The sequence below is a fragment of the Panulirus ornatus genome, chromosome 4 (genome assembly GCF_036320965.1).
Source record: "Panulirus ornatus isolate Po-2019 chromosome 4, ASM3632096v1, whole genome shotgun sequence".
Classification (NCBI taxonomy): domain Eukaryota; kingdom Metazoa; phylum Arthropoda; class Malacostraca; order Decapoda; family Palinuridae; genus Panulirus; species Panulirus ornatus.
Genome location: NC_092227.1, coordinates 65,499,201 through 65,523,502, shown reverse-complemented (window position 1 = coordinate 65,523,502; position 24,302 = coordinate 65,499,201). Strand labels below are relative to the sequence as shown.

Below are 24,302 nucleotides of genomic sequence, written 5' to 3'. Positions count from 1 at the left end.
CTAGACGCAGGACGGGGTTGAAAATGATTAGATAATGGCATCACTTGTGGTAGACCTTCAGTAGAAATGATTTGGTCTAAGCGAGGCTTCGCCCTGCCTCGTTCTGAGATTCCTCCAGGATCAAACAATGGCTGTTTATAATTCATTTTAGAATTTGGATCAACTTTATAGAATGAGTAGTTTATCATACGTTGACAGCCAGTTCTGAGGGTAGTACAGATACTGTACGAATGATTTATATTCAAAATTCGGTAACAATGAGATTAACCTAATTTCTTTACCTGACGTGAAATTGTGTGTAATCATCCCATTCTGCTTCAGTGACCTATATTCCAACACGCATAAGGCCAGGCCGTAACAACACTATAATATAACGTAACGTAACGTAACACAACGTAGCGTAACATACTCAGCGTTTACAACCTTTCTGAGCGCTGTTTCCTTACTCCTGTGAACTCTCGTACGCATAAACTTTGTTCGCTTCTTGAAGAATACTGTCAGTGATCCTTGGCCTACTGACACTCCATGGCCTACTGGTCCTCCATGGTCTCCTGACAGTGCTTTCTTCCGTTTGAAAAGTGTTTTCTTACCTATGATCACTACTGTCTAACCAATGAACTTTGTCTAACCGACCGTTAGACCTATCAGACCCATTAAAAACGTTGTCCGACAACTAACGTTGCCTTCTGACGCATCAAAAATGTTAGACACACCGAAGAAGTTCGTTAATGCTTCCCGACTGCCTGTAGTGAGAAAATGATTGGAGGGTCGCTAATGTAACACTTAAGAAATAAGGGAAATAAGAAAAGTAAAGATAGAACAAAATGTGTCTCTCGTTATAAACTCATTAATCTTATTTCAAATCTAAGTAAAATGTTATAGATGATAATCAGGGAAAAAATGGTAAATAATAATCCCATGATGTAGTACAATGCATAAAGTTGTTTGGTAAGTAGAAAGTGAATCACGGAGAATAGAAAATGGTGAGGTAGAAAACGGAGATAATCCGATTAGATTGCGCAGCCAGCGGTCTAGAACAAGACTTGGATTATGGGTCCACATTCTTGTCATTGTCAGTATCGGTCACCTGGAGACGCAGCCCACGAGTTATATCTCAAAATGTGTCGACAATACGAATCAACAACTAAGGTTAAGTGAAGGAAGATGATAAGCTTAATGAAAGAGATTGAAACAAATTGTTGTGTCTGGTTACAGGAGTGGCAAACGGATACAAGTGCAGACAAATGTGGAGTAATGCACTTTTGGGATTATGAGGATATTAATTACTTGTAATTATGAGGATATTGATTACTTGTAATTATGAGGATATCAATTATTTGTTAGTAGGAGGATACTGATTACTTGTAATTAGGATATTAATTACTTGTAATTATGAGGATACAATTACTTGTAAGTAGGATATCAATTACTTGTAATTAGGATATTTATTACTTGTAATTAGTAAACTTATGTAGTCCATTTTAAGACTGTTCAAGAATGACATTATGAGCATATTTCAGCTTCTTTTTACAGAGCAGCGAGTAAGTTTTCCTCTTGCTTAGAATAGCCAAGGGCTGTAATTAGACTGGACAGCGTCTTCCACGCGTCCTCGCCTATAATTCTTTTGTCACAGTCTCTCTGTACAGTGTTTCTTCAGAGATAAAGTCAAAGTGTTCTTATACGATGTTCCTTCAGAGCTAATGTCAGAGTCTCTTTATACGGTGTTCCCTCACAGATATTGTCAAAGTCTCTCGATATGATGTTCCCCCAGGTCTATTTTCCTGTCGGCAGGTACGAAGAGAGGAATATATGGCTGAAGGGGAGGGGGGGGGAGGTGGAGCTTGTGCTTTACTTTCGTGTTTTTTTATATAAATTGAAAATTTAGGATACGATTATCGGTCTTCAGTTGTTGTAGACCTTGTCGTAGACCTTGAGGTCTTCTTGTTGACAGGCCCAGTGATCTTCCCTACACGTCAGTGGCCATTAAGCCCAATGATCCAGCCTGGCTGATTGGCTGGCTGTTCGGCCTTCAGGCCAATCAACTTCCAGGGCTTTTTAAGGTCGTCTCCGTCAAGGTTCACTCAACGACCGAATGATCATTAGGACCGCGAGTACTTTCTATATGTGGCCAATGACGGGGGTCCTCGTTTACCTGGCTTTCCAGTATGGCCCATGTGGTGTGAACAGTGACCGACCTACTGGAAACGTTATCCGACCGACTGGAAACGTTATCCGACCGACTGGTAACGTTATCTGACCGACTGGTAACGTCGTGTGACTTATTAGAAACGTTGTGTAACCTACTGGTAACGTTGTCTGACCTACAGTCACTGCTATAACACTAACTGGAAACTCTGTCTGACGTACTGTTCATGGTAACTGACCAGATGGAATTGTTGACTGGCGCAACAGATAAGACTTCTATCCCGCTGAAATGGTCATTTATGCAAATAGATATACCTGGCAACAGTACCCCGTAAATACTGGTGAAAACGTTAAGGCAAAGGAAATGTCTGGTCTTCTGAGAATGTTGAATCGCGGACTTCCAGAAAGAAATGTCTCATGCATGAGTTTTCTTCTAGATACCGAACGTTCTAGTCTGGTATGGCAAGACTCAAATTTGAATCCTATTTAGGTAATTACCCAAACGCTTCAGCACGAGAGAACGGCGAGACATTTTGACTTGGCCCTTAAGGGGAAAGTCAAATATGAGGTCATCATAAACAGTTGTATGGAAGTGGTCAAGGCTCGTCCCTTTGTGCTTCAAGGTCCTACTGTCGTGTTCAGGGGTCGTACCTTCGTGTTCAAGGGCCGTTAGGTCGAGCTCAAGGCTTGTACCTTCGTATTCAAGGGCCGTTAGGTCGTACTCAAGGCTCGTACCTTCGTGCTGGAAGGTAATACCATGGTGCTCAAGGTTCGTACCTTCTAGCTTAAGGGTCGTACCGCCGTGTGCAAGACTCGTACCACCGTGATTAAGGGCCATGTCGTTGTGCTCAGGGGTTTATGATTCGCCTCATAAAGTCCTTGTCTTAACGATGAGCAGTAATACAGCAAAGTGTAATATTTCAAAAAGGAAATACGTTCATATCTTCGTGACGAAAATACTCGACATGCATTTACGTGAAGAAAGAACAGTTAAAAAGTCAATCTAACACAGCTGAGAGAGCTGCTTCTTAAGCGTGTTGCAACTAGAATTAATTGCCGGCAAATCTTGATTAGAAATTACTGCTTCTTGATATTTTACGACTAAGATGATCTAGTTAGCTTACTCGAATTGATAAAGATGCGAGGATATGACAGATGAAGAAACTACCTGTTTGGATATAATGGCTTACATGACGGTGAAGTATATGAATAACGCAACAGCTTGAAGCCAATCGATCAACCCAGCTCACCAGATCTGAGGAGACGGGTGAGAGGGGATCCTATTCCTGCTGACGGTGGGGATGAAAGAGAGGGACATACTGACGTGCTGAGTGGACGAGGTGTCAGCACGGGAGGTGATCATACATGTCATGGGGATGGAGAGAGGGAGGGAGGGAGGGAAGATCGAAGATGGAAGGAGAGATAGATGTATAAGTAGACAGACAGATAAATAAATACAGAGAGAGAGAGAGAGAGAGAGAGAGAGAGAGAGAGAGAGAGAGAGAGAGAGAGAGAGAGGAGAGAGAGAGAGAGAGAGAGAGAGAGAGAGAGAGAGTTTCCTTACAAGTACTTCTTTACTTTTGCCACAAGTGAAAGACTTCTACCACCCTTTAACGGAAAGGAGTACATCCTAGTAAAGGAACCTATAGCTGCAGAAGAAGTCCATCATCTCTCAGCTCCTGCATGGAGTGCAGGCTTAAAGGTGATGGAACCCCATAAAAGCAGTACTAGTTTTGTTTTATATATATATATATATATATATATATATATATATATGTGTGTGTGTGTGTGTGTGTGTGTGTGTGTGTGTGTGTGTGTGTGTTGTGTGTGTGTGTGTTACCGGACTCCACTTGCTCGAGGTTACACCATGACTGAAAAGCCACCTTTCGCGAGGCTGCATCACTGGGAGAACGGTCTCGTCAAAGAACTTGTCACTCCGGATCAAGTGAAAAATATTCACCATGAGGTAAAGAACAAGTGTAAGAGTGAGGAGGAGATGGAAAGAGTTGATAAGTTTCGATGATGAAGACTGAAGATCGTTAGAGGAAAGAAGAGGAAAGAGAATAGGCGAGAGGAGAACCTAGAGAGATGTCAGTGTCATTAGAGTGAGAGATAGAAATAGCTTCATCATATAGGACGTACTGGTCCGACTCGCATTTGAATAGAGAAGCCAAAAAAAAAAAAAGCTAAAAGGAAAATCAAAAGTTTAGAAAGCAAAGACTTTTGTCACACCCTGTCAAAATTTTTTGGAGATGTCGCGGGTTGCAGAGATCATCATTAGATCTAGCACCATGGAAGCCATGATGGTGATTTGAAAGAAGGGCGTGGGATTCTAAGCTCTTAAGAAAATGAGAATAAGAAGAGTTTCAAAGTCTGAAGACATTTAAAACTGACAACGATGGACAGTGAAGTGCATCAGGACATGTGTGCAGGGAGAGAGTCTGGGTTTTTCAGACAGAGGTGAAGAACACGAGCAATGATCAGACCTAATCCACAGGCACACTCCCTCACGGGTTAAGGTGGTACGTTATCCCGGCCATAGCTTTGCCTATCCACCCCCCGGGGTAGAGACTGGAAATTTATGACACTCATTCACCAAGAAATTTATAACGACACGTATTCCAACGAAAACGAGATTTCGGTAATAATTTTGTGGATGTTGCTACATAAAATAAATCATAAAGATATTGATGTATTTATAGTCCCTATGGTCGAACGCAACAGAAGCAGACACAGATTTTTCAGCTTCAGGATATTATATGAATTTTTAATCAAATTTAGATTTATATTGCTAGAAAATGGCGATTCTAAAGACATGAAGGTACAAAAACGAAATAAATGTTTCATGCATTATTTATACTTCTTGATAAGATCAATTAAATACGTCGAAAGCCTAAGGTGTGATTTCTTCCGGGAGTAAGGTGTCTAGATTTAAATCTCCGACAACCTTGGTCAAGCTGAAATGAAAAATAACATACATCCCTTTTGTTTACGGACCGAACGGCAATTTCAAACAGTCGACTGAGAGACGACAGCTTCTACCGGTCGGCAGTTAAGCTGCCGGCCGCACGATAATAATCATAACGGCTACGAACATGACCTTTTAGTCTTGACCTCATCATACATAAAGGAGCTTCTCAGTCCACAACCAGCGAATGTAAAGACTGTGGAGACGTATGAACACTTTCAACAGGTGTTTTATTCACGGTGTGACAGACAGATGCACGGACGTCCTAATGATCCTCACAGTGGCTGGATTCATCGTGTTTTCACATAACTCGGAGGAAGTAAATATACGAACTTTATAGACCATTCTAAGATAAATCATGTCAGGGGAATGACAGAGATTGTCTTGAAGTTGTGCTGAAAACGAATATAAACGAAGTTTTAACTAATAAATTCCTAGGATAATATTTTCTGTATTAACGTTACCATTTAAGGTATTTTCAAAAACCTCGTAAGCGTTCTGAGCACAGTGTAGTATGTGGTCAGCCATCTTGTGTTTTCTGTTGATAGAATGGGGTAAATTCTAGTTAGGGCCCGAGATCTCCAAAGTGTCAACATACTGTTACGTCTGGCAGCCCACGAGAGTATATTTCGCCAGCCGTTACAGGAATGTGTCAGCCTTCTAGAAGAAACGCTTGTAACAGACAGACAGCCACGTGTCGGCAAGTGAACACACATACAAACACAAGACACGTAGACAGAAGGGCAGCCACACTGACGGAAGCACGCAAGCGTTATATACATTATGCACGCACATATTCATGAACATGAACCTGGAAGCACAATATCCACATTTAGACTCTCCAGTGAGGTACATGACCGGTGCTATCCACCAGGGTGTCAGGAGGGTTAGTGATGGCTGCGTAGTTTGCCAGCACTTCAGTGACTGTCGAGTGTTACTCCTTTGGCCTAGGTAACTGTCTTATCTCTCAGCCTTACCCACAAGTAGGCTGCTGGCTCTCAGTCTACAAACAAACGGGCTCTCCATTTCATTTATAAGATATGACAACACGTAACTAACATGACTCGTTCATTCTTCGTAAATGTATTTTCCTGAGGTAAGCGCTACGCGCTGGCCTTGCCCTTTGACAAAATTTTGTTGCTAGTACTCGTAAGTACTCGCTGTCACACACACACACACACACACACACACACACACACACACACACATGGACCTATGTACACGTGGACACACAAATACATAATCCAAATAAAAACACGCAAACCCATGCCCACACAGGTATACACATGGCCACGTATACATGCAAGGTTATGGATCCATATCCATAAAGAGCCACACGCTGAAAGATGTATACATCCATATATACATGCAAGACAATATACTTCAGTTTTACCTTAGATCTGTTAAGTATCGCTTCACGTATTTGACGTTCAATCGTATTTTCGCTGTCACTCCGTACCACAGTGTAAACCGTAAACACATATGTCTGAGACAGCGGCAGGAGGCGAGGAGCGGAGCGATGCTGGCACAACCTCTCCTCACCGTGGTCAGACACCAACTGACCCGCAGACCTTGCCACTGCTTAAGGTCTGGGGCGTAAATCAGCAAGTGTGTTGAGGCAGGTAGTGTCCAACGTAGATGGTCGCATCCAGACACTAACGTTAGTGGTTACTGGAATGATAGCGAGTGGCTGGAAAGAGGATGGTGTGTGAGAATGGTTGTGGCTGAGGAGATAATGTTAGGTAAATCATGTAGGCCTCAGGAAATGAAGAGATAGAGAGGACTCCAGTGTTGGCTAATAGGAGAGAATAATGGGAGACTGAAAAGATAAGGAAAATGTTAAGGCGATATGATAGGAAAGATACTAAGGTCTGGGGAGACACTTGCAATCAAAGCTGGAAGAAAGTTAGGTAGTAAATGAGGAGACTGATTAGGGCGTGGCTGCTGGAGGGCTGGTTATGTAAACAACGGAATAAGCTGGAAGGATGAGGAGGACGTTGTTGCTGGGGGGAAATTAGGAAATGAAAGGATACTGGGAAAGTAAACAGGATGGGTAGGGAGGGATAAGGTAGATTGTTTAGAAATAATAGATCTGGAAGAATGATGTAAGTCGAATAATGAGTGGATCTGGAAGGATATTGGAGGTTGGATGGTAGAGCTATCCTCTAACTTCGTCTCCATGGTAACACCCCTGGCTTTATGAATATCTACCATACCTGAAACTAAGATTCCCTCTGCACTATTTCTGTAGACTTTGCCATAAGAAAACATGCCTCTTCTTCCCAGAACTTCATTTTGTCACCTAATTTTCCTCTTTCCTCTCTTCTTTTTGACGCCTAAACTAATCCTATTATAGTGCTGAGAAAATAAACGGGAAATAAACTTATCTTTTTCCGGGAAGCATATTTGTTATAAAGAACTGAGATTACAGGAGCGACGCTAAGACATGTCCTTTCGAGAGTGTGGTCAGGCGGAAGCTCCAAGGAGGAGGTGAAACTGCAGATGGATGGAGTGAAAAAAATTTTGAAAGGCATGCACGGGATAGAATGAATTGGAACAGTGTTGTAAATAGGGGTCGAACCAGGGCTTGTGAAGCGGCCGGGGTAAACGGTGGAGAGGTCTGTAGAGCCTGGTTGTGGTGCATCACACATGAAAACTAAAGAATGGATGTGAGGGAATACGGCCTCTGTACGTCTGTTCCTGGCGCCGCCTCGCTACGTAGAAAATAGCGAACAAATACATATATCACCCATATAAGTCTCATGTGCTGAAGATATGTGGAGGACACACTTCAAAAAACGAAATGTTTGTTCGAGATGTCACAGGGAAAAGGTAAAGTGCTAAGGGAGTGGTGGAAGACAAACATCGTACCTATCTTTAAGAAAGGAGGCGCTGAACTTGGGACCGGTTTCCCTGACGAGTGTAGTATTTAAGCCAGTGCGAAAGATAATCAGAGAGTAAATAGAGAACATCATGCTGAAGAAAAGCTAACAGAGAAACAACAGTGTTTCAGGAATGGGAGGTTAAGCATGATTAGCCTAGACTCTAGCCCCTAGAGGATATCTATGATAGAGTGAGCTTTGCTGTAGACACAAAGAGAATCAAATCTCTACGAAAGAGGAGGTTGATCCTGTCTTCAGGTTAGGATCATTGTTGAGCGTGATATATCGACCAATGGCTCTCTTCGCCTATCCTAGTCTCTCGCAAGTAGTAGAATAGTGTCTTGTAATTACCCATTGCCACTTTCCTTCCCCCTTTGCAGTTACAGAACTCCCCTGACGGATCCCTAGGCAGACAACCTAAGCAGATTAAGTTGACTTCAGCCTACAGTATTACACAGTCCGCCTGGGGTAAGTTAAACTTCTACGGCCGTAGCTGCCTATTACAAATGAGTATGCGACCATGAATAACGTCCACTTGGACCTTCTCATCTAACCTCCTCTACCGTCATTCATCGAATCTGACCGTGTTGTCTTACAAATGGACCGAAGTCATACATTTTTGAATGATAGTTTGAGAGGCTTTTCGCCTGCATCGTCACAGTTGGCTGAAGGCAGCCGGAGGGACGCTGGAAACTGAAAAGAAAATGAATCCAAAAGGATGGATGGTGGAACATGGGAAGAGAGTGTATTAGAAGGAAGGTACAGGCTAGAAAGAGAGTGAGCTTGCTTTTATGGTTGAAAATGAAGAGTTGATCTGGATGGGTAGCTGGCGCTGGGGAGTGTTTTTAGAATGATGCTGTAGGAAGGGCAGACTTGAAAGGACTGTGGAGGATGGAGAGAGAATAGTTCCTATTACATAGAATTAAGAGTCTGGAAAATTATTCAGATATCATATTCATCTGAGTGATGCTTTTCTATAAAGTTTTCAGATCTGCGAGAGGATTCACGACTCCTCTTTGGCATATGATGTTAGCGGGTGTTCTATGAACAACAGGAGCCTCCAGTTCTCAGGAGCCAGACCACAAAGGATAATTGTATCATATTTACCACAGTATCCAAGTGACCACTGCTGCCAGGAGTCGTCCTGCTTCCAGGAATGTGGTACACATATTGCTCACAGCGACACTGGCGGTGATTATACAACATACTGTACACGATGTGTCAAGTGTCGTTCTCTCCCAGCAGAAAGCAATTGCCACCTATGAGGTTAGGTAACGCTGTGCCTGCGCGCCGATGTGGTCGACTGAAAAACCAGACACTTGTTATGACGTTCGATTTTCAGAACTGATATTGCAAGACAGGATCGCATTTTGTCGAATTAATTATGATGGAAACTTGCACAAACATACGCAGGAGATAAAAGGCAGAAAAACATCAAAAGAACATGTAATTTAGAAGCATATGTAGAAGGGGCTTCAACATTCAAGAAAGTGAGAGGCGTGCGTGGGATAAAGTGAAGTAAAGTGATGTGGTAATTAGGAGGCGACGTGCTGCCGCCGGCCTGATTCAGGACATTTGAAGTGGTCAAGAGAGATCAGAAGAATAGAATGTGAGGAATTGACAGTGGATAGAGGACGCTGGATTCGAGTCCTGGCACATCAGTCCAGTCGCGTACAGCTCGTGTGCCAGCTGGGATAGAGTTTACCCTGGACGCTGTGGGAATTCACCAGTTAAACCTAATCACTCCGCACTGTTGCCGAGGCCGTCGCCGCTTGTTATCATGGCAGGTGTCGTGTGAGAACAACCGTTGCTGTTGCCGTGGGAGTCGCCGTTGCTATGGTCCACTCGTAGAACCTGAGGGTTTGAAGCACTCGTGTGTTTGACAGCCTGATGCTCCATCTCTCGTTGTACCCAAACCCACGAGACTTTTACAGCCGCTCGGGTGGGTTTCACCTGGCAAGGACTTCAGTCCATTTGCGATCCGAGGTATCAGTAGTGTCACACACAGCCTCTCGTTCCATACTGACCCCACGGAAGCGTCACATTACCTTTAACAGTTGGATCTGTTGTTCCATCCTCTCTTTCTCTGTTCATTATACGAGAGCGTGAGTCGTCCTGACTTGCTTGTGTTATACAGTTATAGAAGCAGACACAGTGACATTTAGACGCTCGTTGGAGTACATATCTCGAGGGTACTTAACAAGTTACGAGTTACGAGATGCTTATTCAGTGGCGCTGTGCACTGATGATCATTCCGTTGTCACTGTCAATACTGTGAATGTTTAGCAGAGTCTTGCATGTGACGAAGGCATAGGCAACGCTCACGATCCTTCAAGAGAATGAAGTTAATTTTCATCTGACAAAAGGCAGTACAGATACACTTGACCCTACGATCACACCATACATACTTGCAAGTGAAAGCAACAGAATATTGATCCAGGAGGCTGGAACTGTTTACCTCAGTCAACCAGTTACCGAGTAACTGTGCGATATCATAACTGGCATCGCGCTGAGAGCCTTCTACAGCAGAACCTCTGCCAGAAAATGTCATAGAAAATGACGTCCTCGATCCTAGGATACTGTGTTCGCCACGATACAGCAGTTTCCATGAGAATGTCTAGCTGTTTGCACTGCTAGTTTAGACCCTGATCCACTGCGACATACCTGCAAGCACTGCTTACACTGATGGGCGACTGTGTGGGGAGACCAAGGTCGGGGATGCTTCTGGGGTAACAGTCAAGGAGAAAGAGACCTGAAGTTCCCAGAGTTGCTGTAAGCAGATGATGCTGGTTTGTTTGTCAGTTCAGAGGAAGAGTTGGGTACAATAATGGGCCGTGTCAGTCATACATGTAGGATGCGGATGATAACACTGAATGGGAACCAGAGGGATTGGAGATCTCTGTATAGGATCAGCTCTCATGGTGCAAAGCTGTAAGTTCTGGAGGAGTTTAGATATTCAGGATCAAAATTCAGTCAGGATGGTTGCTGGATGATCGAAGTTCAGAGTCAGGCAAAATTGAAGAGGCTTTGAAAGCTCTGGTGAATGGCAAAGAAGTAAGACTAGATTGTGTATAGGTGTGCATGGGGGAATATTTGTCCCAGGTCTTATGTAGGGACGTGAGACCCAAGTTTATATATAGGTCAGGATGAGTAAAAGGTAGGAATGAGAGAGACTGATAACCTGTGGAATTAGCAGGATAGATGGAATCATTAGGGTATTAGAACACTTGATTAGGACATTTACAGAAGTATAGGAGAAGGTGAAAGGTGGAGAGGTAGAATGCAGATGAAATGAAAGTTATAGTGAGAGAATTTGTTTAGGTATGAGATATTTGTGATGAATATGTAAGAGGAATGACTAGGGATCGTGTGCAATTAAATCATCCTGTATTTCAAGGTGGTGTGAATGGAGACATTTCAGTTTCACTTGACAAGCCAACCTTGGTGTGTAAAAAGAAGAGGTCAGGGGCGCTTCTGTAAGTGTAGAAGTCTTTTCACAGTAACACACTGGGTATAGGATGGAGATGTGTGTGTGGGTGACTTCAGAGGCTTTATCCATTTGATCCTCCCAGTGGAAATCTGGGAATGATGAAGTTGATATTGAGAGAGAGAGAGAGAGAGAGAGAGAGAGAGAGAGAGAGAGAGAGAGAGAGAGAGAGAGAGAGAGAGAGAGATCTGTGAATCACATGACATAAATCACTTTGATGTCGGTTGAGATCATAATCACAGTGTTAACACACTGGAGCCCGGTGGCAGTGATACCGTAAACCTCAACAGATTCATGAACCACTTAACCCCTTGAGCATGACGGCACGACCTCTGGTTGTGATGGCCAGGCCCTTGACCAGAACTCTTGCGAGCCAGGTCAGAGGTCGTAGACACATCACACCTAAAAGTCGTAGCGTCGTTCGCGAGTCGTATTGTCGTGACGTAGAGGTTAAACCAACGAGGAGAAAAACTTGTCAACCAAGGTACGTGTGTAGCTGTTGACTGGAACGCCTCTACATCTCACCAGACACATGCTAGAGTCCGAGCCATCACAACACAAGACGGGTAGATGTAGACTCTAGAGTCTGGATCACACACGCCACAGTGCAAACGTACCTAGAAACTGGTGCCAGATGTGTCCTACTCAAATCTAGTTTACACTCTAGGATGTATGGGGCAAAGAACACTGGTTTTAGAACCCAGATGGAATTGTGGTTACGGTGTCTTTGACGCCACTGTAGATGTATCGGGTAGAATAAGACCACCTCTACATGTAGGTAAATAAGATTTGACTACTTAGTTGTTAATATCCCTGGAGCAGGATTGGTCAGGTGAAAGTTAATGAGCCGATATAATGTCCATTTGTTTCCAAGTAAACAGGAAATTATCATTATAAGCCAAATTAACTCCTTGAGTGAATATTACCACCGTGCTAGTAGAGTTGAAGGCAACAGTTGAGCACTAAACTTCATGAAGGATAAGGATAAGATACGAAGACTGTGTCCTGACAATGTTCCACACCGAGGTAGCTTAAACCCAGGGCCACACAGATGGTCCGGGGTTCGATTCTCGGGTTACCGTGGTCAATAGGTGACATCAGATGTCATGTTTACATTACATGGTTGAGTTATATGCACATTACCCCAGTGCCTTGGGAGTCGATTAAAATGCCTTCCTTCCATGTCCAGAGCGTTAGCGTCAGTGTTTCCAACTCGTAAATGATGCTTGACGCAACAGTGAGATACGAGAATCAGCAAGTGGTGACGGAGGAGATGCTGTTTAAAGCTCATCTTGGTCTTGGGGCTAGGCTACCTGTCAGCCATACGGGGGATCCGGGGTTTGAATCTCGGGGTATAGCGGTAAAAATGTGGATATCAGATACCAGGTTTACATCACATTATGTATATATGTATATATATATATATATATATATATATATATATATATATATATATATATATATATATATATATATATACATATATATATTGCCTTTGAGGTCCCCATAAGACATCTAGACGAGCCCTTTGTTTTCACCACAGAAATCCTTATAGACTTATTTCGTGAGATATGTTCTTCCTCTCTGAGCAGAAACACATCCAGTGCCACTGAAAACACATATGTTGCTCCGAGAAATAAATCCACTTTTCCCCAGCAATACACCTCCTTCTCCACCTTCACACCCCACGCCCCAGTAATACACCTGCTGACACCAACAACACACTCCTTCCCTTCAACAATACACGTCCAGCCCCAGGCAAAGCAACCTCGTTCCAGTAATACATTCCTTGTCCCTTAACCTTACAGCAGCTGCCCCTAATAGAAATCTCTTGCCCTTAGAAATACATCCTTGGTCGGACCTACGCATCCCCAACCACGGCGTCTGCTGTGAACCCTACACTAGCCAGTGGCGCTTGACCCTGTGTCATCCGGCCTGACACTGGAGGTCATCTCTCCCCAGAGAGAGGATAAAAAGCGCCTTCATCATCTCTCCCATCCCCATCTCTCCGCGTCGATGGTGTTCCAGCAACGTTACCCAGTTATGCTGAACAGCCTCCTGTCCCGCCTCCTCCCAGGCACGCAGTAATCTGTCAAGCCTCAGGGAGAGCAGATCCCCCCATGTCCGCCGCATGTTCCACCCTCAACCCCGCTGGTGGGAGGTGGGGACGTGTCGGCACCATCCATCATGTTGACTGGTTCAGCCACTGTAAATCCTGAACTAGTTGGCAGTTTAAGTGTGGCTTCGGGGATTTGGAATGATGCGAAGGATAATTGGAATACCTTGCAGAATAAGGGAAGAGGGAAGTGGCGAGATAGAGAAAGGATACCTGAGCAAATAGTCGATCTAGCCCACGTCCAGTGGCTACGGAATTTCCTGGTTGGTCTTCAGTTGGTGGCGTACATGTGTACAACGTCTACACGGTAAATGAGGGAGATATTGTTACCTCACTGACTGAAGTGGTTCTGTCAAGATGCTGATTGTAACTCAGTCTAACCTTATCCATTCCTTGGCATTTGTAAGATCAATACTGAGAAACATCTTGACACTTCTCTCGCATGAATTTTTACCTGATAATGTTTGTTTTACACAACGGTAAGTAGGAAACCCTGATTCATAGCTGTGAAAATCTTCAATCTTGGCTGTTCTTACAGGGATAACACCCTTGTGCTGCAGCAGTATTGGTTTTCCACATTTACGTCTGTTAACATCCATGAAGTAATTAACAGGGCGTGTTATGGTGGAACTGACAGATCTGGAGAGGCAGACAGTGTGGGGATAAAGCTGTAACGATTTGTACTGTGAGGCAGACAGACACAGCACAGAGTGTAATCACTCATCATATCCTCCTCTGGTCACTTGTGTCTGCCTGTCCCACATCTGGAGCGACAGTGACTGTTTACAGGAGTTTGGTGATGTACCAGCTCAAGTGTACGGCCGTGCTAGCTTACAAGAAAGCGCTCGCCTATTTGAGGTTAAAGATATATATATATATATATATATATATATATATATATATATATATATATATATATATATATATATATATATATATATATATATATGTTAGCTGAGACGGAATGGGCAGGTAAGGCCCTAATCATTGTGTTGACTTTTCGTAGAGAAACGATTCTCATACTTTGCTGAAAACATTTACGCACGCTGATGAAACTGAGTAACCTACTGAGAAAATCACTTCCCTTCTGAGTTTGATTACATCTCAGAGGAAGTGCGACGCAGGTGTTACGTCTGTCACATTTCATTGATGAGTATCATACTGAACCAGACAATAGTTACAACACCTTCATTAGTGGGTACGACCTCTCTGGCCGTACTCAGCGATGACAACATGACCTACTCCATACACACGTGTGTTTGATGCTGAAGCATCACACTCTGACTTGGTTGACCTGAGGAGAGGTTCGCTCACTCGGCTCGAGCCTGTACGGAACTTTGTTGGATTGAAACTCCTGATGCTGTTCCCACCCCGTAAGATGCATTATCCTGAAAAAACCTACAGAGGTTCTTTGCTTCCTTCACGGACTTACATACGCTGGCGACCATCCATACCACAGGAAATAAACGTCAAGCCAGGGAAATGAGGACTTTTGGGAACGTTTTTAAGAGATGATGAGCGGCCCAAGGAGCAGTGGCTGTCCTAGCTTAAACGCAGTGGGATAACACAGTAACATCAAGCTGTCTGAGAGATTACGAAAGAAAAGATAACATCAGTTAAAGTCTAAAGAGGTTAACTGTTTATGTGATGAAATTCCTTATGAATTATGGGATGGTAGAGTGTCTCAGACCATAGCAAAACATGAAGTCTTCTAAGGGGAAATATTTCCCTTATATGCTATCAATACCACCTCTGGCACAAGGGGTTGAGACACCAAGTCTTTCATGCCTGTACTGCTAATTGCTCCAGCAGTAACTTCATTGTCACTTCATTAAAGCTTGAGAATACGACGAATAAGCTTGCATACAGTAGCTATAATATAATTCCTTCCGTATATTTTCAGATAACCCTAGACATACAAGGCTAAGACCCCATATTGATTTTTCATTATCCACTTCCTGTATCCCACTTCCATGGCACACTACCATCAGTTATAAAGTCCTTTCTCTTGGTTACCATCCCAAAGAGCTAAGTAAGTAACGTCCTTAGAGCGACTGCGCACAACGCACTAACCAACAACTTGATCGTTACACACTAATTGAATTTCTATTGTCTAGGATGAAACCGGAATTTGATTTTTTCGTACAATGATGGTTTTTTCCTATGAGATCGCATAGCTTTTTTGACCATAGAAACCATTTACTATTTTCAGTTTTTTATAGGTATTTTTGTCATCTCTCCATTTCTCTATGCCTTGAAACCATCCGGTGATCTCAGGCGTTCAAGCCATCTTAAAGCGATGCTTAAGAAGGGCGTATTGTCATGCCATGGTCAAGTAACTGAGTGCATCGCATGAATCAATAAGGTTACTCGTGAAATGAAACAATGTGATGTGTGACTACATGCCACTCGGCAATGCTAACAACCAAGGACATATTATTGCCTTGTTCTATACATATATATATTACTTTAATCCTTTGCTAAAGGGGTTGTACTCTTATGAATACAGGGTTCTATACCTTATGCTGATGACCTAATTAGCACCCGCTAGTGACCCGATGACGACTGTTCTAGATGTCTACGAAACCCATCGTGTTTTCCCCAGTAGATGTGTTTGTGATGATTCTGACCTCACCCTGAAGCTGCTTTCATGACCTGGAGTTATTTGGAGCAGTCACTCTTGTTATCCTGTAAATCGGTTAATCCATTTGCTGCCCCATCTCAAGTCCCACTCGCGGGGAGTTTAACCTGCGTCTCGATAATGCACTGAGTGTTGTCATCTGCGTGGAAGAGGTCGCAAAAGAAGTAAATGTTACGGATCGGCCTCGTTCTCGCGAAGTGACTGTGTTGAAGAGACTTCTACCGCATGATTGCACACAACACAGCAACAGAATTTCGTGGAGATAAACTCATTCCTCCTTCAGCTGTGAAGTGTGTGATGATTCCTTGGCAAATAACCTGTTGTTATCATACGTCTGATATCATCTACAACATATGGATTTTCTCCAGCCTTTGTATGATACAGTTATCAGCAATACAGTGTTGTAACGAATCACTTCTACGTATGCATTGTATCTTTGTGTTTAAATGTAGTTACCTCAGCTTCTATACCGCCATGTACAGGCTTCAGCGCGCTTGTCAATGAGTTATAACTGCTAAGTCACCACACAGGGCAAGTACAACGTATGATAACGCTTTTCTTTACAAAGAAAATATATCATGAGAAATATCCTCCTCAATATATTCCTGTCCCAGCCCTGCCCTCCGTGTTCCCTCTAGCAGTAAAAACTGCTGATAGACCCCTGCTTCCCCAGCAGTATAACTCTCTCTCTCTCCACAGCAGTATTCAATCCCGCTCCAGCTGTATGGGTTACCTATAGCTGTAGGGCCTGAACCCAACCCCCATGAGAGGAGGGTGCATGAGGTGCCAGTGGTGCTCATGGGTGGCCAGGGGTCGGGGAAATCTTTCCTAAAATACGTTATCAACGACACTTCTTCGTCAGCAAGATTTTCTTTTATGTTAGCTAAGACGGCATATATATATATGAACATTCCAGGCACTAACAACATGTACTTTAATTAAACAAATGAAAGAGCTTAAATGGAACGGTCAAATGTATATTCAGTAAGTTAGCTTCATCCATCTCCCGTTACGTGCCTCGTTGTATGAACGTAAGTGTACATTGCCCGTTCGACCTACATCCAGTAAAGCCGACTGCTCCCTTTGTCCCTAGGTATACCGTCTGTATGAGCTGTATCCCGGGGATCCAGACACACTGTACGCCCTAACTATATTTCCCAGTAGAGCTACATAACTCAAACCCAGTTATACTCTCTGTCCCAAGGGTACTTCCTGGTTGAGCTATAACCAAGCAACACTCTACGTCAGACATACTCCCTGGTTGAAATATACACCGCACCGCCCTGTACCTTACATCAGACATTGAAATATACACTGCACCTTACATCAGACATACACCCTGGTTGTCTGTACACTGAGCCTCACCCTCTGCTCTGATTACACTCCCTTCTCGAGGTACATGTCCCGTGCAACCACCAAGACGCTGGTGGCCCCTCTGCTGAGACAGACCCGGCTGGCGGCGTGAGAGTCGCTCGTCATTGATATTCACGAGTCAGCCCGGCCACTGCCGTATCCAATTCCCTCCACCACGGGATCTTCTCAAAAGCTAATATTCTCTTAACCGCAAGTGAATCGCATCCTGATGCACACTACCCAGCTTTGGGTTAATGCAAGGAAAATATATCTGGCGCGTCACATATTCACTTAGATGGTGAAAGGGGGCGATGAGCGAGGAATAAATTGTACGAGACAATTTTCTCCCGTGGTGTGTTTTGCTCCTGGGAAACTAGTCCGTATTCATGTGAGACACGACCAACATTGAGACGCTGGGTGGCAGGTAGCAGCGGCCTGTTGACAAGCGTGTCCCAGACTCAGGCATCACTGACTCGGCCATGCCTCGCGTACTCAGTCATATGCCCAGCTTACTCTGCCTTATCTTTTGTAAGTCAGCCACGTCTCACTGTCTGAGTAAGGCCTCACAGACTCACTCACGCTTCGATTCTTTTTTTCATCATGCACCGAGGAACTAATCATGCCTCGCTTACTCATAGTTTGATGAGTTCGTCTTCAGTCATGTTTCGCTAAAACTCAGTCGTGCCTCGCAAAGTCTGTCATGCTTCACTAACCCAGTTATGTCCAAACCAACTAAGTCATTCGTCTTTCATTCATTTATATCTCAGATTCAGTCATGGATTGATGGCTCATTTGCCGTCTCGCTGTCATCCCTCACTTTTCCAGCCATACCCAACCAGCTCATTATTTTCAATGCTTACTCACTCCACCCTCGCTCGCCCAATTATACCTCGCTACGTTGTTTAGGACTCCAAAGCTCGGTTGTGCTTCGCTCAGTGAGCGAAACAAAACTGAATCTATGATCGATGACTGAGTCAGTGAGGTTTGAGTACGTTAGAAAAAAAAAAAGTCAGGAACAAATGCTTTTAGGAAGGCATGACTGAGTTAGTGAAGCATGCTTGAGTTAGCGATGCTGAGAGTTTGCCGGGAATGATTGCGTCAAGGAAATATGACTCGAGATGGCGACACGCAGTTGAATTAGCACAGCATGACAGCGAATTATGAACGATAAAATGACTCATGATTCATTGACTTGGGTTGGTGAGGCAGAAGTGAGCCAATACGACTGCGTCACTGATGGATAACTGAGGAAGTGAAGCATGGCTGAGTGAAGTGTTGCAGTGGTAAGGCGATGTGACTGCGTTAGCGAGATATGTCTGATATGACTGAGTGATCTGAGGCGTTACACAGCGAGATGTGAAGGCGTTCAGAAGGCTTGGTCAGTCCACTAGAGAGTCACTGAGCTACTGAGGCATGACTGAGCTAGTGGATCGTGACCACCAATACGAAATATGACTGATTCATCACTGCTTTACTGAGTTAAGAAGGCGTGACTGAGACAGCACAGCGTGACTGAATGACCGTGATGCATGACTGAGTGGTGCCATATGACTGAACCAGCGAGACATGACGAGATCAGCGAAACATGACGTTGAGCAAAACTTGATCATATAAGATACCATTAAACTGTCAGCAGAGCATGAGTGAGTGAGCAAAGTGTATCTGAGTTAACGAAGCTAGACTAAGCCTCCGAAGTAACTAATTAAAACAGGCGAGGTGTAGCTGAGTGAACAAGGCAGAATGATTTAACGAGACGTGACTGTTAGCAAACATGAGTGTGCTAGCGAGGCATGACTAAGGACGTTAGGTATGGGGAAGTGAGGTGTGACTCTGTTAGCAGGACATGATTAATCCATTGAGGAATAATTAAGTTAGTGAGGTACACCTGGGCAAGTGAGGCAGGAGTATGCGAAGCGTAAGTCTACTATCGAGTCTTGGCTCATCATCCGGATATTAACGACCTGCATAATCGAAGCATGATTAAGATAATGAGATATGACGTAACACAGCTGACAAGCCATGGTGGAGTTCTCGTGGCATGGCTGAGTCAGTGAGGCAAGATGGGGACGAGAGAGAGAGAGAGAGAGAGAGAGAGAGAGAGAGAGAGAGAGAGAGAGAGAGAGAGAGAGAGAGAGAGAGAGAGACGCTTGAAGTATGAACCGTAATTTCTTGAAATAATTGCAAGTAAATATCTTTCATAACCTAGTATTTTTTTTGTGGGCTTACTCAGTCATTCCTCAGTAAGTTATACCACACCAACTCTAGAGAGGCGTCGCTGGGTAACGCCCCTCTCATTCTGTGATATGATTCATTACGTATCTTTCACACTGCTGTCGGGGCTGACTTGAACCATCGTCTGCCTCCTCAGCTCAGTCTGTACTCTACAGCCAAGTTTCCTGCTTGACACATATAGATATGCTCCAGCGTGTATATATGTGGTTTGTATTCATTGAACTGATTGTCAAACCAACTTGTTTCTGTCATTCATCTTCAAGATTATTTCATAAGTAATCATGATTGTAGTCCTAACTGCATCTAGTATAATCGCTGAAAGTATTTTTGGCAGTCATAATTGTCATCATTAACGAGGCATATTAACGTAATCGATTGCATTGTCTTCGTAATTACCCACAGTTCGCCGAGCGGCCGTGGCTACGTCAAAGATGGGCAGTTGTGACACCTGATTTTTTCCTTACACTGCGAAGCTTTGAAACACTTTAGCCCAGTGAATCCTCATCTTGTTTTTGGCTGCAACCCGAGTACTTTTCGCGTGACTTGCTCGGTGAACTGTCATTTCATTTGTAATGATTGTTGAAATGAATCATTCTTATATTGATTGAAGTCACTTAGATAAATGATTGATTACGGACTTTGATTGAGCTCCTTTCAAAACAAGAATGACTGAAAAGCCCCGTATGACAGCTTACCTTGGTGAACCGTGACTTTGACCTGTTTAAGCACATCCTTCAGAACAAAGGTCGTCGAAGATGAACTGTGTCTGCAGGTGATTTTGTGGAACTTTGTCCTTCGTCAGAGCAAGTGCGGAAAATCCTGCCTTGTGTAGGTTGTTGTAGAGGGCAGGAGCACCACCTTCAGGGCTTCACTTCCCAGAATCGGCATTTCCTTCTGTTCTGTCATCCAGAAAATACTTAACGATTCCTTTTGGTTTTTGCCACGTCTTTTGCAATGTAGTGTCTGGTCAGTCTGGATCTCGGTGAGCTGCTCCTACACCTTGCTGAAACGTGAAATTTCTTGTTACGTCAACAGTGAATGGGTTTTACATGAAGCTCTGTTTGATCACATGCTCATGAATGCAGTGATCAAATTCCGTGATTCCATAGACAGTTGCATGACGACGATGTTTTGGTCGTCGATGAATGAAAATGCTTCGTCCTCCAGAATAAGATATCAAATTCAAATTGATCAGATATTTATATCATAATCAATAAACTTTATAGGCATACGAAAGCGGAAAGCTACCGGTGTCACAATCAACAAACTCTAAACGGCAAAACTTTAGCGCATACACAAAATGTGAATAGACAGTCAGGTTTGATACTCCACAGATTTAATTTGTGAATTCTGTAACTGTAAAGTTGGAAATATAGTTACTCGATGTTTTAGTCTTAGAGGTAGACATAGGAAGAGTCAGAGCAGGTATAGAGACGCATTTGTTTCTGCCCTCCACCTGGACGTTGCCACCGCTGAACTACAGAGGAATGTCTGGGCAGTCAGTTTTCTGAGGCCCATAGTAACCCACTCCCAACAGCTTGGCGACCCAGGATCGGATCGCGGCCCAACGGTTGGGTTTTTCCAAATAACTACGACCTGACCTTTATAAGAGATAGATGGTACGTTTCGTTCAAATCTCTCATTAATCCTCTTCATATTTCATCTGAGGCTTAATCCCGATGCTGACTTTCGTCCTTGAATGGGTAGCCTAATGTTCTCACCAGCAACCTTCACCACCACCGACCCCTCACCAACACCGACCCTCTCACCACCACCGACCCTCACCAACAGCGACCCCTCACCACCACTTGTCGACGCTTACCACCTCACCTCCCCATCGGTCGACCCCATCGATAGTGCCGACTACGCTATTTTCCCCATTGCCCGGCCGCTGTGCCTCCGCTGGCCACCCCTCACCTCCCAGCGTGTCCTTCCTCCGCCTCCAAGCGGCGCGGCGGTGCACAGATTGAGTTGCAGTAATTTGATCTTGTGGCCACGAGCACCAGCCAATTACCCCAAGACAGAGTGGGAGGCAGGAGGCGGGGGAGGAACGGTGCGTGGCGGGGAGGGACACCAATCATCCATCGCTTTACACAATGACCAGTTTTTAGCTTGCCTTGACCACCTTAATTCTGAACCAACACACACACACACACACACACACACACACACACACACACACATACATACTTATGTATATTATGCTAGGGCTGTATAGATAAGGTACCCTAAACACAATTCAGAAAACCATTCACACACTTGAAATAACGTACGGACTCTACACATCTTTGCATTCTTTGATTGTCTTCTGTCCTCCTATTTTGCCTTCCTGACCAGCCACCTCTCCTCCCATCATCACCCTAATTGAGAGAGAGAGAGAGAGAGAGAGAGAGAGAGAGAGAGAGAGAGAGAGAGAGAGAGAGAGATTTTGAGACTGAATCTGAAGTTTACATTTTCTAGAGATCCATAACCGGTGTTGTTATCCTAGCTACGTATAGTCTACAAGAATTGATATCAGCCTGAATATGAGGTTATCATTTCCTCAGACTCATTATCTGTGATTCTATTCAACAATGCGATTATAGTTCCAACTTGCACGTCCCTCGGAGTACTGCCTCTCATGTGACTGAACTTGTCAGTCAACTCGAACTTAGAGGACCCGGCCTCCCTCATCTTGGGAAGATGTGGGTGGTGTCGGATGGGCCCATAAATAAGTATTCTCTGACCCGTTCTACCGGTTCGTATTTATTGCAGTCCATGCCACCCTGACGTAAGAAGCAAGGACGTGAACTGTACAATTAATGGGATTCAAGTCAATGGAAAAAAAAAACGTTCCTTTGGAGAAAGTCATTTCTACTGCAACTTGAGAGCGATTAACATGCTGTGAAAACTCTAAACATAGTACAACCTGAGACTTCTACAATGATATCAGACTTACGCAGCAACTGGAGACGTCTTCTGCACACTGAGACTTCGGCTATACCCTGAGATTTCAGCTCCAACATACGAAGGACACACAAGAGTTGAAACAGAACCAGGTAATAGGATTCTTCCGAGGCCGCTTGTTGCAGCAGAGGAGATCTGAACACAGAGGTTTAGTGTGACAAGAGTGCAAAAGTAAACATATTATTGATGGGGAAATGCATGTAAATCTTATAACTAAAAACGCGTAAATATTGTCGATGGTGACTTTAAGGTGAGGTGCTTGTCAAGTTTGTTTTTTAAGACTTATACATATGTTGTTGCTCTCAGCCACTCGTGTTGATAAAGCGTTCCATTCGTTAACAATCCTGCTGAAGAAAAAGGAGTTTGCCTCATCAGAAGTACAATGTTTGCCCGCGAGTTTGTGTGAACTACACTTGCGGATGAAATTAGACTGGTTTGTCCTTAAACACCTGCTTAGATCAAGACTGTCAAAGCCTTAGACAGTTTCGAATACAGGGATCACATTAACTGTCGGCCTTTCCTTTTCTTAATCAAGGTCGTATAGTTGGCCCTCACAGGCTTTGTTCGCGGCTCGAGAATCATCCTGGTATCTCTACGTTGCTTTCTCTCTCATCTGTTTATCAAGTACAATGACCAAACTAGAACACGACATTCAAGGTGGTGACCAGCACCAGTGAACTGTAAAGTGTGGATATCAGCACTTGAATTCGATGTTATAACTCCGAAAGCTGAAAATTTTGTCCGCCTTTTCCACTGCATCTGCGTAGTGAATACTTGGCTTTACGTCACCGGAGTTAATGCTAGTATGCTTTTACTCAATTACGTTATGTAGCTCAACAGAATTCACGCTGTAGTTTGTATTTGGGTTTTTCCCACCGACGTGTAAAAGTATGCATTGACTGGTATTGGAATTCATTTGCTTCTTGTGAACACAGTCGATCAGTATGCTCATGTCAGCACGCAGTTGTAGATGCTCGATATCTGTTGTGGCTTCATTTCCCATCTTCGTGTCGTTTGCGAATTTTGATATCTTACATCCTAACCTATGATCGATGTCTTTGATATACGTATATCAGAAAGAGAAATGATCACAAGACTGATTCCTGCGGCACTCCACTTGTTACATCTATCCATTCTGAGGCTTGGCCGCTAAATGCCACGGTTTGTGTATGGCAAGCAACCAGTTTCTTAACCACCGTATCACAACACTCTCTCTACCATGTGACTTCGCTTCATCGAATAATCACTGATGAAGACTTCCGCTATAGCCAGAGACCTTCGCTACATCTTGAACCTTCCGAGAACCTCAGCTAAACCTTGAGGCGTATTCAATAGATTGCTATTACATTCTGAGGTAACTTTTACCACCTGAGACTTTTGATACGATCTCAGACTTCCTGCCACCTAAAGTTTCTCCTGTAAGCTGAACCGTCTGCAAGAATGCGAGACCTCATGTACACTTCATGAACGTTATTGCAACCGTGAGACCTCCATTGCAAACTACGAGTTCTCCCTAAAACCTGAGGTGTCTG

The 24,302-nt window shown here is 43.8% G+C and overlaps 1 protein-coding gene and 1 long non-coding RNA gene across 3 annotated transcripts in view; one reads left to right on the top strand and one right to left on the bottom strand.

The window, feature by feature from the left end:
• The window catches only part of LOC139766757 (ras-related and estrogen-regulated growth inhibitor-like), a 156,288-nt gene extending 149,615 nt beyond the window's left edge, over positions 1 to 6,673 (bottom strand). The window contains exon 1 of one of the 2 annotated variants that reach the window (XM_071695680.1): positions 6,507 to 6,673. The gene's annotated coding sequence lies outside the window, so the exon portion shown is untranslated. The remainder of the gene's footprint in view (positions 1 to 6,506) is intronic. The other variant, XM_071695688.1, reaches the window with a different exon arrangement.
• LOC139764552 (uncharacterized) overlaps positions 1 to 24,302 on the top strand; it is a 482,407-nt gene that overhangs the window by 394,881 nt on the left and 63,224 nt on the right. The window lies entirely within an intron of this gene.